Source organism: Hordeum vulgare, chromosome 5H, assembly GCF_904849725.1.
Source record: "Hordeum vulgare subsp. vulgare chromosome 5H, MorexV3_pseudomolecules_assembly, whole genome shotgun sequence".
Taxonomy (NCBI): domain Eukaryota; kingdom Viridiplantae; phylum Streptophyta; class Magnoliopsida; order Poales; family Poaceae; genus Hordeum; species Hordeum vulgare.
Window position 1 is genome coordinate 406,158,125 of NC_058522.1, and position 14,720 is coordinate 406,172,844.

Consider the following 14,720-nt stretch of genomic DNA (forward strand, 5'->3'; position numbering starts at 1 on the left):
CCGTACCACTCTGGAGCAGCACGTGGTCTCGTCGACTTGCGTGGTTCGACAGAAACTTGAACCGGAGTTTCATGATCATCATCATTAACTTCCTCCTCAACCGGCGTCATAACGACAGAGGTTTCCCCTTGCCCTGCGCCACCATCCAGAGGGATGAGAGGTTCGACAACCTCGTCAAGTTCTATCTTCCTCCCACTCAATTCTCTCGAGAGAAACTCTTTCTCGAGAAAATCTCCGTTTTTAGCAACAAACACTTTGCCCTCGGATTTGAGATAGAAGGTGTACCCAACTGTCTCTTTTGGGTAACCTATGAAGATGCACTTTTCCGCTTTGGGTTCCAGCTTTTCAGGCTGAAGCTTTTTGACATAAGCATCACATCCCCAAACTTTAAGAAATGACAACTTTGGCCTTTTGCCATACCACAGTTCGTATGGTGTCGTCTCAACGGATTTTGATGGTGCCCTATTTAAAGTGAATGCAGCTGTTTCTAATGCATAACCCCAAAATGATAATGGCAAATCGGTAAGAGACATCATAGATCGCACCATCTCTAATAAAGTACGATTACGATGTTCGGACACACCATTACGCTATGGTGTTCGAGGCGGTGTCAACTGTGAAACAATTCCACATTGTCTTAAGTGAGCACCAAACTCGAAACTCAGATATTCACCCCCACGATCAGACCGTAGGAACTTGATCTTCTTGTTACGATGACTTTCAACTTCACTCTCAAATTGCTTGAACTTTTCAAATGTTTCAGACTTATGCTTCATTAAGTAGACATAACCATATCTACTCAAATCGTCAGTGAAGGTGAGAAAATAACGATATCCGCCGCGTGCCTCTACGCTCATCGGACCACACACATCGGTATGTATGATTTCCAACAAGTCACCTGCACGCTCCATTGTTCCGAAGAACGGAGTTTTAGTCATCTTTCCCATGAGGCATGGTTCACACGTGTCAAGTGAATCAAAGTCAAGTGACTCCAAAAGTCCATCGGCATGGAGTTTCTTCATGCGCATTACACCAATATGACCTAAGCGGCAGTGCCACGAAAATATGGCGCTATCATTGTTAACTCTAACTCTTTTGGTCTCAATGTTATGTATGTGTGTATCACTATCAAGATTCAATATGAACAATCCTCTCACATTGGGTGCATGACCATAAAAGATGTTACTCATAGAAATAGAACAACCATTATTCTCTGACTTAAAAGAGTAACCGTCTCGCAATAAACAAGATCCAGATATAATGTTCATGCTCAACGCAGGCACTAAATAACAATGATTCAAGTTCATAACTAATCCTGATGGTAACTGAAGTGAAACTGTGCCGACGGCGATTGCATGAACCTTGGAACCATTTCCTACGCGCATCGTCACTTCATCTTTCACCAACCTTCATCTATTCTGCAGTTCCTCTTTCGAGTTGCAAATATGAGCAACAGAACTGGTATCGAATACCCAGGCACTACTACGAGAGCCGGTTAAGTACACATCAATAACATGTATATCAAATATACCTGATTTTTCTTTGGCCGCCTTCTTATCAGCCAGATACTTGGCGCAATTGCGCTTCCAGTGACCCATACCCTTGCAATAGTAACACTCTGTTTCAGGCTTAGGTCCAGCTTTGGGTTTCTTCGTCGGATTGGCAACAGGCTTGCCGCTCTTCTTTGAATTCCCCTTCTTGCCTTTGCCGTTTCTCTTGACACTAGTGGTCTTATTCACCATCAACACTTGATGCTCTTTACGGAGTTCAGACTCTGCGACTTTCAGCATCGCAAACAACTCGCCGGGAGACTTGTTCATCCCTTGCATGTTGTAGTTCAACACAAAGCCTTTATAGCTTGGTGGCAGTGATTGAAGGATTCTGTCAGTGATAGCTTCTTGCGGGAGTTCAATCCCCAGCTCAGCTAGACGGTTTGAGTACCCAGACATTTTGAGCACATGTTCACTGACAGACGAGTTTTCCTCCATCTTGCAAGCATAGAATTTATCGGAGGTCTCATAACTCTTGATCCGGGCGTTCTTCTGAAAGATAAACTTCAACTCCTGGAACATCTCAAATGCTACATGACACTCAAAGCGACGTTGAAGTCCCGGTTCTAAGCCATACAAGACTGCACATTGAACTACTGAGTAGTCCTCCTTAGGTGCTAACCAAGCGTTCTTAACATCCTGATCAGCTGTAGCGGGTGGTTCATCTCCTAGCGCAGCACTAAGGACATAATCCTTCTTCCCAGCTTGTAAGATTAGCTTAAGATTACGAGCCCAGTCTACAAACTTGCTTCCATCATCTTTCAACTTAGCTTTCTCTAGGAACGTATTAAAATTTAGGGTGACTGTCGCGTGAGCCATGATCTACAACACAAATATATTCAAAGTGGACTTAGACTATGTTCAAGATAATTTAGAGTTTAACTTAATCAAATTATTTGCTAAACTCCCACTCAAAAAGTACATCTCTCTAGTCATTTGAGTGGTTCATGATCCACTTACACTAGCTCAAGTCCGATCATCACGTGAGTTGAGCATAGTTTCAGTGGTAAGCATCCCCATGCTAATCATATCATCTATATGATTCATGATCGACCTTTCGGTCTCATGTGTTCCGAGGCCATGTCTGCACATGCTAGGCTCGTCAAGCTTAACCTGAGTGTTCCGCGTGCGCAACTGTTTTGCACCCGTTGTATGTGAACGTTGAGTCTATCACACCCGATCATCACGTGGTGTCTCGAAACGATGAACTGTAGCAACGGTGCACAGTCGGGGAGAACACAATTTCGTCTTGAAATTTTAGTGAGAGATCACCTCATAATGCTACCGTCGTTCTAAGGAAAATAAGGTGCATAAAAGGATTAACATCACATGCAATTCATAAGTGACATGATACGGCCATCATCATGTGCTCCTTGATCTCCATCACCAAAGCACCGGCACGATCTTCTTGTCACCGGCGCCACACCATGATCTCCATCAACGTGTCGCCATCGGGGTTGTCGTGCTACTCATGCTATTACTACTAAAGGTACATCCTAGCAAAATAGTAAACGCATCTGCAAGCACAAACGTTAGTTATAAAGACAACCCTATGGCTCCTGCCGGTTGCCGTACCATCGACGTGCAAGTCGATATTATCTATTACAACATGATCATCTCATACATACAATATATCACATCACATCGTTGGCCATATCACATCACAAGCATACCCTGCAAAAACAAGTTAGACGTCCTGTAATTTTGTTGTTGCATGTTTTACGTCGTGACCATGGATATCTAGTAGGATCGCATCTTACTTACGCAAACACCACAACGGAGATATATGAGTTGCTATTTAACCTCATCCAAGGACCTCCTCGGTCAAATCCGATTCAACTAAAGTTGGAGAAACTACACCCGCCAGTCATCTTTGAGCAACGGAGTTACTCGTAGCGATGAAACCAGTCTCTCGTAAGCGTACGAGTAATGTCGGTCCGAGCCGCTTCGATCCAACAATACCGCGGAATCAAGAAAAGACTAAGGAGGGCAGCAAAACGCACATCACCGCCCACAAAAACTTTTGTGTTCTACTCGAGAAGACATCTACGTATGAACCTAGCTCATGATGCCACTGATGGGAAACGTCGCATGGGAAACAAAAATTTTCCTACGTGCACGAAGACCTATCATGGTGTTGTCCAACTACGAGAGGGGATGTGTGATCTACGTACCCTTCTAGACTGTACAGCAGAAGTGTTAGTGAACGCGGTTGATGTAGTGGAACGTCCTCATGTCCCTCGATCCGCCCCGCGAACCGTCCCGCGATCAGTCCCACAATCTAGTGCCGAACGGACGGCACCTCCGCGTTCAGCACACGTATAGCTCGACGATGATCTCGGCCTTCTTGATCCAGCAAGAGAGACGGAGAGGTAGAAGAGTTCTCCGGCAGCGTGACGGTGCTCCGGAGGTTGGTCATGATCTTGTCTCAGCAGGGCTCCGCCCGAGCTCCGCAGAAACGCGATCTAGAGGTAAAACCGTGGAGATATGTGGTCGGGCTGCCGTGGCAAAGTTGTGTCAAATCAGCCCTAAAACCTCCGTATATATAGGGGGAAGAGGGGGAGCCTTGCCTTGGGGTCCAAGGACCCCTAAGGACTTCGGCCGAGCCAAGGGGGGGGGAGTTCTCCCCTTCCAAACTGAGTCCAACTAGGTTTGGAAGGAGGAGTCCTTCCCCTCTTTCCCACCTCCTCTTTTTTTTTCTCTTTGATTTTTCTTCATATGGCGCATAGGGATCTTTTTGGCTGTCCCACCAGCCCACTAAGGGCTGGTGCGCCACCCCCAATGCCTGTGGGCTTCCCCGGGGTGGGTTGCCCCCCCGGTGAACTCCCAGAACCCATTCGTCATTCCCAGTACATTCCCGGTAACTCCGAAAACCTTTCGGTAATCAAATGAGGTCATCCTATATATCAATCTTCGTTTCCGGACCATTCCGGAAACCCCCTTGACCTTCGTGATCTCATCCGGGACTCCGAATAACATTCGGTAACCAACCATATAACTCAAATACGCATAAAACAACGTCGAACCTTAAGTGTGCAGACCCTACGGGTTCGAGAACTATGTAGACATGACCCAAGAGACTCCTCGGTCAATATCCAATAGGGGGACCTGGATGCCCATATTGGATCCTACATATTCTACGAAGATCTTATCGTTTGAACCTCAGTGCCAAGGATTCATATAATCCCGTATGTCATTCCCTTTGTCCTTCGGTATGTTACTTGTCCGAGATTCGATCGTCAGTATCCGTATACCTATTTCAATCTCGTTTACCGGCAAGTCTCTTTACTCGTTCCGTAATACAAGATCCCGCAACTTACACTAAGTCACATTGCTTGCAAGGCTTGTGTGTGATGTTGTATTACCGAGTGGGCCCCGAGATACCTCTGCGTCACACGGAGTGACAAATCCCAGTCTCGATCCATACTAACTTAACGAACACCTTCGGAGATACCTGTAGAGCATCTTTATAGTCACCCAGTTACGTTGCGACGTTTGATACACACAAAGTATTCCTCCGGTGTTAGTAAGTTATATGATCTCATGGTCATACGAACAAATACTTGACACGCAGAAAACAGTAGCAATAAAATGACACGATCAACATGCTACGTCTATTAGTTTGGGTCTAGTCCATCACGTGATTCTCCTAATGACGTGATCTAGTTATCAAGCAACAACACCTTGTTCATAATCAGAAGACACTGACTATCTTTGATCAACTGGCTAGCCAACTAGAGGCTTGCTAGGGACAGTGTTTTGTCTATGTATCCACACATGTATATAAGTCTTCATTCAATACAATTATAGCATGGATAATAAACGATTATCTTGATACAGGAATTATAATAATAACTATATTTATTATTGCCTCTAGGGCATAATTCCAACATCTCTTTCATCCGAGAAAAAAAATCAAGGGAGAGCTTCGGGGAGAAATGCCGCCGCCACGAGGCGGAACTTGAGCAGAACCAATCTAGAGCTCCGGCAGGACCGTCCTCTCGGGGAAACTTCCCTCCCGGATGGGGAAATCATTGCCATCGTCATCACCAACACTCCTCTCATCGGAGGGGACTCATCTCCATCAACATCTTCATCAGCACCATTTCATCTCCAAACCCTAGTTCATCTCTTGTACCCAATCTCCGTCTCGCGACTCCGATTGGTACTTGTAAGGTTGCTAGTAGTGTTAATTACTCCTTGTAGTTGATGCTAGTTGGTTTACTCGGTGGAAGATCTTATGTTCAGATCCTTAATGCTATTCAATATCTCTCTGATCATGAACATAATTATGCTTTGTGAGTAGTTATATTTGTTCCTGAGGACATGGGATAAGTCTTGCTATAAGTAGTCATGTGAATTTGGTATTCGTTCGATATTTTGATGCGTTGTATGTTGTCTTTCCTCTAGTGTTGTTATGTGAATGTCGACTACGTAACACTTCACCATTATTTGGGCCTAGAGGAAGGCATTGGGAAGTAATAAGTAGATGATGGGTTGCTAGAGTGACAAAAGCTTAAACCCTAGTTTATGCGTTCCTTCGCAAGGGGATGATTTGGATCCACTATTTTAATGCTATGGTTAGACTTTGTCTTAATTCTTCTTTCGTAGTTGCGGATGCTTGCTAGAGGGGTTAATCATAAGTGGGATGTTTGTCCAAGTAATGATAACACCCAAGCACCAGTCCACCCACATATCAAAATATCAAAGTAGCGAACGCGAATCATATGAACATGATGAAAACTAGCTTGACATGAATTCCCATGTGTCCTCGGGAGCACTTTACCTTATATAAGAATTCGTCCAGGCTGGTCCCTTGATACAAAAGGGATTGTACCATCTTGTTGCACCTTTGTTACTATTGTTACTTGCTACCCGTTATGAACTATCTTAACAAACAACTATTTGTTACCGATAATTTCAGTGCCTGCAGAGAATACCTTGCTGAAAACCACTTGTCATTTCCTTCTGTTCCTCATTGGGTTCGACACTCTTACTTATCGAAAGGACTACGATAGATCCCATGCACTTGTGGGTCATCAAGACTCTTTTCTGGCGCCGTTGCCGGGGAGTGAAGCGCCTTTGGTAAGTGGAATTCGGTAAGGAAACATTTATATAGTGTGCTGAAATTTATTGTCACTTGTTACTATGGAAACTAATCCTTTGAGGAGCTTGTTCGGGGTATCTTCACCTTGATCGGAAGCACAAATAGTTTCTCCTCAACCTACTGCACCTACTGAAAATATTTATTATGAAATTCCTTCGGGTATGCTAGAGAAACTATTGGCTAATCCTTTTACACGAGATGGAACATCACATCCCAACAGGCATCTAATCTATGTAGATGAAGTTTGTGGTTTATTTAAGCTTGCAGGTTTGCCCGAGGATGAGGTCAAGAAGAAGGTCTTTCCCTTATCTTTGAGGTATAAAGCATTGACATGGTATAGGCTATGTGATGATACTGGATCATGGAACTACAACCGATTGAAATTGGAATTTCATCAAAAGTTTTATCCTATGCATTTGGTACATCGTGATTGGAATTATATCTACAATTTTTGGCCTCGTGATAGAGAAAGTATCGCTCAAGCTTGGGGAGGCTTAAGTCAATGTTATATTCATGCCCCAACCATGAGCTCCCTAGAGAAATTATTATTATGAACTTTTATGCTCAGCTTTCTCATGACAATCGCACCATGCTTGACACTTCTTGTACCGGTTCTTTTATGAAGAGAGATGTTGATTTCAAATGGGGTTTATTGGAAAGAATTAAATGCATCTCTGAAGATTGGGAGTTTGATGAAGGTAAGGAGTCAGGTATGAATCTTAAGTTTGATTGCGTTAAATCCTTCGTTGAAACAAATACTTTTCGTGAATTTAGCGCTAAACATGGACTTGTCTCTAAGATATAGTAGCTTCTTTAAGTGAATCATTTGCTGCTAATATTAATCTCCCTAAGGAGAAGTGGTTTAAATATCATCCTCCCATAGAAGTCAATGTAGTAAAACCGAATCTAGTTGAAGAGAAAGTCATTGCTTATAATGATTCTATTGTTCCTAGTGCTTACATTGGGAAACCACCTTTCCCTGTTAGAATAAAGGATCATGCTAAAGCTTCAACTGTGATATGTAAAGGCTACATTAGAACACCTACACCCCCTGAGCAAATTAAAGTTGAACCTAACATTTCTATTATTAAAGATCTCTTGGCCGATAATGTTGATGGGCATGTTATTCACTTCTGTGAAGATGCTGCCAGAATTGCTAAACCTCAAGCTAGAGACAAAGATAAGCGTGTTGTTGGCATGCATGTTGTTTCTGTTAACATAGGAGATCATTTTTATCATGGTTTATGTGACATGGGTGCTAGTGTTAGTGCAATACCTCGATCTTTACATGATGAAATTAAAGATGAGATTGCACCTGTCGAGATGGAATTTATTGATGTTACGATTAAACTTGCTAATAGAGATACTATCTGCCCTGTGGGAATTTTTAGAGATGTTGAAGTCTTGTGTGGTAAAACTAAGTATCCTACTGATTTTCTCGTTCTTGCTACCTCATACATCTCCAACGTATCTATAATTTTTGATGGTTCCATGCTATTATCTTGTCAAACTTTGAATGTTTTGTATGCCTTTTATATCTTTTTTGGGACTAACTTATTAACTCAGTGCCAAGTGCGAGTTCGTGTTTTTTTCGTGTTTTGACCCTTTTCATAGAAGGATTTTAAACGGTGTACAAACGGAATAAAACTTCTGATTTTTTTTTTCCGGAACAGAAGATATGCACGAGACTTGACAACCAAGGAGAGGCCACCAGGGGCCCCACAAGCCCCCTAGGCGTGGCCAGGGGGTCCCGCGCCTAGCAGGCTTGTGGGCCCCTTGTGGCTCGTCTGCCCTACCTCTTCCGCCTATAAATTCAGGAAAAATCCAAAACTACGCGAGAGATCCACGAAAATACTTTTCCGCCGCCGCAAGCTTCTGTCTCTGCAAGATCCCATCTGTGGCACGTTCTAGTGCCCTGCCAGAGGGGGGATTCGGATACGGAGGGCTTCTTCATCAACACCATGACCTATCCGATAATGCGTGAGTAGTTCACCATAGACCTACGGGTCCATAGCTAGTAGCTAGATGGCTTCTTCTCTCTCTTGGATCTTCAATACAAAGTTCTCCATGATCTTCATGGAGATCTATCCGATGTAATCTTCTTTTGCGGTGTGTTTGTCGAGAAACGATGAATTGTGGATTTATGATCAGATTATCTATGAATCTTATTTGAGTTTCTTCTGACCTCTTATATGCATGATTTCATATCCTTGTAATTCTCTTCGAGTTGTGGGTTTTGTTTGGCCAACTTGATCTATGATTCTTGCAATGGGAGAAGTGCTTGGTTTTGGGTTCATACCGTGTGGTGACCTCACCCAGTGACAGAAGGGGCAGCAAGGCACGCATCATGTTGTTGCCATCAAGGGTAAAAAGATGGGGTTTACATCATTGGTTTGAGTTTATCCCTCTACATCATGTCATCTTGCTTAAGGCGTTACTCTGTTCGCCATGAACTCAATACACTAGATGCATGCTGGATAGCGGTCGATGTGTGGAGTAATAGTAGCAGATGCAGAAAGTATCAGTCTACTTGTCTCGGACGTGATGCCTATATGTATGATCATTGCCTTAGATATCGTCATGACTTTGTGCGGTTCTATCAATTGCTCGACAGTAATTTGTTCACCCACCATATTATTTGCTATTTTGAGATAAGCCTCTAGTGAACGCTATGGCCCTCGGATCTACTTCACTTCATATTTTCAGCCTTACATTTTTACTTCGTTGCACTTTCCGCCTTGAGATCTCACTTTCCAATCAATCTTGAAGGGATTGGCAACCCCTTTATAGCGTTGGGTGCAAGCTCGCTTGTGTTTGCTCAGGTACTCTGGACACTTGGCTGGATTCTCCTACTGGATTGATACCTTGGTTCTCAAACTGAGGGAAATACTTACTGCTCCTGTGCTGCATCACCCTTTCCTCTTCAAGGGAAAACCAACGCAAGCTCAAGAGGCCGTCGGGGATTCCTGGCGCCATAGCAGAAGTATTTCTGGCGCCGTTGCCGGGGAGGATCAAGTTCTAGGTGAAGCTCATCCAAGTAAGTGTCGCAAACTCATCTCTTGCATTTACTTTTTTTTGCCTCTCGTTTTCCTCTCCCCCACTTCTGAAAAACAAAAATTTACAAAAATATTTGCCTTTTTCGTTTGCCTTTTTCATTCGCCCTTTCTCTCGCTTGCTTTTCTGTTCGCTTGTGTGCTTGTTTGCTTGCTGAAGTCACCATGACTAAAAACACCAAACTTTGTAACTTCTCGAATACTAATAATAATGATTTTATTAGTACTCCGATTGCGCCCGCCACTAGTGCGGAATCATATGAAATCAATGCTTCTTTGCTGAATCTTGTTATGAAAGAACAATTCTCCGGCCTTCCTAGTGAAGATGCCGCATCCCGTCTTAATACCTTTAGTGATCTTTGCGATATGCAAAAGAAGAAATATGTGGATAATGATGTGATTAAATTGAAGCCTTTTCCGTTCTCGTTGCGAGATCGAGCAAAAACTTGGTTTTCGTCTTTGCCCAAAAATAGTATTGATTCTTGGAACAAGTGCAAAGATGCTTATATATCCAAGTATTTTCCGCCGGCTAAAATTATCTCTATCCGTAATGATATCATGAATTTTAAGCAACTTGATCATGAACACGTTGCACAATCTTGGGAGAGAATGAAATTTATGAATAGAAATTGTCCCACTCATGGCTTGAGTCTTTGGATGATTATACAAATCTTTTACGCTGGCTTGAATTTCGCTTCTAGAAATATCTTGGACTCCACCTCAGGTGGAACGTTCATGGAAATCACATTAGGAGAAGCCAAAAAACTCCTAGACAATATCATGACAAACTACTCTCAGTGGCACACTCAAAGATCACCTACTAGTAATAAGGTACACGCTATAGAAGAAATTAACTCGTTGAGCGCTAAGATGGGTGAGTTAATGAATTTGGTTGCTATTAGAAGTGCTCCTTTAGATCCTAATGATATGCCCTTGTCTTTCTTGATTGAGAGTAGCAACGCTATCTTGGATGTTAATTTTGTTGGTAGGAATAATTTTGGCAACAACAATGCTTTTAGAGGAAACTATGTTCCTAGGCCTTTTCCTAGTAACCCCTCTAATAACTTTGGAAACTCCTACAACAATACTCATGGAAATTACAATAGGTTACTTCTTCCTGTTGCTCAACAATTAGCAATTGTCTTGCAATGGCCCACCAGCGTGTGGGATCGCGGCAGTTTTCGAGGGTAGAGTATTCAACCCAAATTTGTTGGTTCGACACGATGGGAGTGAAAGGATATTCTCCAGTATTAGCAGTTGAGTTGTCGGCTCAACCACACCTGAAAGATTAGTATCTGCAAGAAGGATATAAGTAGCAAAGCTAGTATGATAGCAACGGTGCTAGGAAAGAATCTTTTGACGGCAGATTATTCCTAACTGAAGTATCAATGGCACCAGAAAAGTATTATAGCAGGTAGCAGCAGGGTAACGAGTAACAACAGTAGCAAGGAACAACAATAGTGACATCAGTAGCAAGTAGCAACAGTAGCAAGTAACAGCAACAACAAGTAATAGTAGTAGCAACAATAGTGGCAGCAGCAGCAGGACAAAGCAAGTAACAGTAGCAGCAAGTAATAGTAGTAGTGGGACAAACTCGTAGGCAATGGATCGGTGATTTGTTGGATGACATTCATCATGCAACATTTATAATACAGAGAGATATGTGGCTAGCTCCCGTTCGTCAATGTGATGTAGGCATGCATTCTATGTGTAGTCATACGTGCTTAGGGAGAAGAACTTGCATGGCATCTATTGTCCATCCCTCCCGTGGCAGTGGGGTCCAAATGGATACTATGGGATATTAAGGTTCTCCTTTTAATAAAGAACCGGACCAACGCATTAGCACTTGGTGAACACATGAACTCCTCAAACTATGGTCATCACCGGGAGTGGTTCCGGTTATTGTCACTCCGGGGTTGCCGAATCATAACACATACTGGGTAACTACAACTTGCAAGATCGGATGTAAAACACACATATATTGGTGACAACATAATAATTTCATATCTGAATTCATGGCACTCGGGCCATAGTGACAAGCATTAGGCATGGCAAAGTAGTAGCAACATCAATCTCACAAAATAGTGGATACTAGGGATCAATCCCCGTCAAAACTAACTCGATTACATGATAAATCTCATCCTACTCATCACCGCACAGCGAGCCTACGAATAGATTACTCACGAACAATGAAGAGCTTCATGGAATTGGAGAGGGAAGAAGGTTGATGATGATGATGGCGACGATCTCCTTGGTCCGGAGCCCAAAATGGACTCCAGATCTACCCTCCAGGGCAAGAACGGGATGTGGCGGTGCCTCTGGATCGTGAAACGCGATGAACTCTTCTCTCCTGATTTTTTCTTGGAGGAAAGGGAATAAATAGCGCTGGAATTGGGGGCGGCGGAGCCACGTGGGCTCCACAAGCCTGGTAGCCGTGGCGAGGGGGGAGGCCGCGACTACAGGGCTTGTGGCCCACTGGCCCGTCCCCTCCGGTGGATCTTTGCGCAGGTATTTTTCATATTTTCCAGAAATATTCTTCGTAAATTTTCAGGACGTTCCGATAACTTTCATTTCTGCACAAAAACAACACCATGGCAATTCTGCTGAAAACAGCGTCAGTCCGGGTTAGTTCCATTCAAATCATGCAAGTTAGAGTCCAAAACAAGGGCAAAAGAGTTTGGAAAAGTAGATACGATGGAGACATATCAATTACCCTCTGATCTGGAGAGTAATATCAAAGAGTTTCTCAACTCGCAAAAGATTTTCAATGCGTCCATAGAGGAAAAACTACTCAAAATTGATGATTTTGCTAGGAGCGTTGATAGAATGTCTAGTGATATTGATGCTTTGGAAGTTAGATGTGCTCCTCCCAAGATCAACATGTATGAAACTTTGAAAGCTATGCGTGTTTCCATGAGTGAGAGCAAAGAAAGAACCTCCCAAATTCATCCTAGACATGAATGGCTTAAAAAGGCGTGTTCTTGTGATAAGAATCACGAAGATCTTAAAGTTCTTGGTGTGAATCCTATTGAATCTTTGTTTTCTAGTGTCAAACGTAATGATGATGGGGCTGGATATGAATCCACTTTGGTTGAAAAACGCCCCAATGATTCGGAGTCCATCTATCTTGATGCTAAAGGCATTGAAAGTGGAGTTGAAGATATCAAAACTTTGAGTAGTAATGAAACTACTACTTTAGATTTCAAGGAATTCAATTATGATAGTTGCTCCTTGATTGAATGCATTTCCTTGATGCAATCCATGCTAAACTCTCCACACACTTATAGCCAAAACAAGGCCTTTACCGATCATATCGTTGAAGCTATGATAAAATCTCTTGAAGAGAAACTTGAGTTGGAAGTTTCTATTCCTAGAAAGCTTCATGATGAGTGGAAACCTACTATCAAAATCAAAATAAAAAACTATGAATGCAATACTTTGTGTGATTTGGTGGCTAGTGTTTCTGCGATTCCAAAGTTTTTATGTGATGTTCTAGGCTTTAATGAGATTGAGGAGTGCTCTCTTAATTTCCATCTTGCGGATTCTACTATCAAGAAACCCATGGGAAGGATCAATGATGTTCTTATTATTGCAAATAGGAACTATGTACCCGTGGATTTCATTGTGCTTGACATTGGTTGCAATCCTACATGCACTATCATTCTTGGTAGACCTTTCCTAAGGACTATTGGTGCTATCATCGATATGAAGGAAGGGAATATTAGATTTCAATTTCCTTTAAAGAAGGGCATGGAGAATTTTCCTAGAAAGAAAATAAGATTGCCTTATGAATCCATGATGAGGGCTACTTATAGTTTGAGCACCAAAGACGATGATACGTGATTCCATCACCTTATGCCTAGCTAAGGGCGTTAAACAATAACGCTTGTTGGGAGGCAACCCAATGAATTTATCTTTTTCTTTCTTTTTTGTTGCATCCACACCATCATAATTTTGTTATGATTGTGTATTTTGTGTTTCTTTTTGTGTTTGAGCCAAGCAAAACCTTTATGACTAGTTTTGGTGATGGTTGTTTGATCCTGCTGGAAAAAGACAGAAACTTTTCGCTCATGAGGTTATTTTTCATTTTTATTCAGAAAGAACTTTTGAGTTGATTCTTTTTTCTGCTGGTTGATATGCCTTTGGCCTAGGCAGTCGTAATGTTTCAGAATTTTGATGTACCAGAAGTATACGAAGTATACAGATTGCTACAGACTGGTCTGTTTTTGACAGATTCTGTTTTTGTTGTGTTGGTTGCTTGTTTTGATGAAACTATGGATAGCATCGGGGGGGGGGGTACTATCCATGGAAAAGCGAGAATACAGTAACCTAACACCAATATAAATAGAAATGAAGATTGCTACACTACCTAAAGAGGTGGTAGTTTGTTTTCTTGTGCTAATGATATCACGAGTTTCTGTTTAAGTTTTGTGTTGTGAAGTTTTCAAGTTTTGGGTGATGTTCTCATGGACAAAGGGATAAAGAGTGGAAAGAGCTCAAGCTTGGGGATTCCCAAGGCACCCCAAGCCAAATTCAAGGAAACCAAAAAGCATATGCTTGGGGATGCCCCGGGAAGGCATCCCCTCTTTCGTCTTCAATCCATCGATAACATTACTTTGAGCTATATTTTTATTCACCACATGATATGTGTCTTGCTTGGAGCGTCTTGTATCGTAGGAGTATTTTTTTTTGTGTCACAACAATCCTTGCTGCACACCTTTTGAGAGAGACATGCACTCATCGTGAATTTGCTAGAATACTCTTTGTGCTTCACTTATATCTTTTGAGTTAGGCCATGTTGCTCTATGTGCTTCACTTCGGTCTTTTAGAGCACGGCGGTGCGTAACTTGGTAGTTGGCTTGTGCTATGAAAGTAGTCCCAAAGGTGATAGGAACCCAAAGAGGATACAATAAAACTTCCATCTTCATGTGCATTGACTAGAAAGAGAAATTTGATTCCTCTCAATTAGTTTTGAGACGTGGATTTGGTAATATTAAGAGTTATGTTAGT